The following is a 611-nucleotide window of genomic DNA, read 5'->3' as shown; positions in this document are numbered from 1 at the left end:
CTATCAATCATTGGAATCTTTGACCTCTGACTTTAAGGATGTCTTTGAGGAGGGCCTGGGGTGTGTTTCAGACTTTGAAGCCTCACTTGACGTTGAAGGCGTCGACTCACCCGCATTTTCTACTCGCAAGGCAGATCCCCTTGGCTCTCCGACCTCAGGTAAAAGCAGAGCTAGACCAGCAGACAGCCCTCGGGGTTGTTCTTCCCATTTCTTCTAGTGAGTGGAAGGCCAATATTTTTCGAAAATCGATCTTTCGGATGCTTATCATCAGATACCACTTCATGAGGACTCCAAACGGCTGGCGGTCGTCAACACACCGTTTGGCCTTTACCAATACCAGCGATTGGCCTTCGGAATATCCAGTGCCCCGGCGATATTTCAGCGTTATCTTGAGCATGTCACGTCGACAATCTCTCATTGTATTAATTACCTGGACAAAATAATTGTCACAGGCCGCAGCACAAAAGAACACTTGCACAACCTTCGAACCCTCTTTCTCAAATTCAGGTCCGTGGGCCTGTGTTGCAACCTGCGTTAAGTCGAACTTCTTTCAACCGTCCATTAAGTATGTGGGCTACACCATCTCTCGGCATGGCATCCAGCCACTAGGA

Source organism: Schistocerca cancellata, chromosome 5 (assembly GCF_023864275.1).
Source record: "Schistocerca cancellata isolate TAMUIC-IGC-003103 chromosome 5, iqSchCanc2.1, whole genome shotgun sequence".
In the NCBI taxonomy this organism is placed as follows: Eukaryota; Metazoa; Arthropoda; class Insecta; order Orthoptera; family Acrididae; genus Schistocerca; species Schistocerca cancellata.
The sequence above is the reverse complement of the archived record's forward strand: the minus strand, read 5'-3'. Positions refer to the sequence as shown.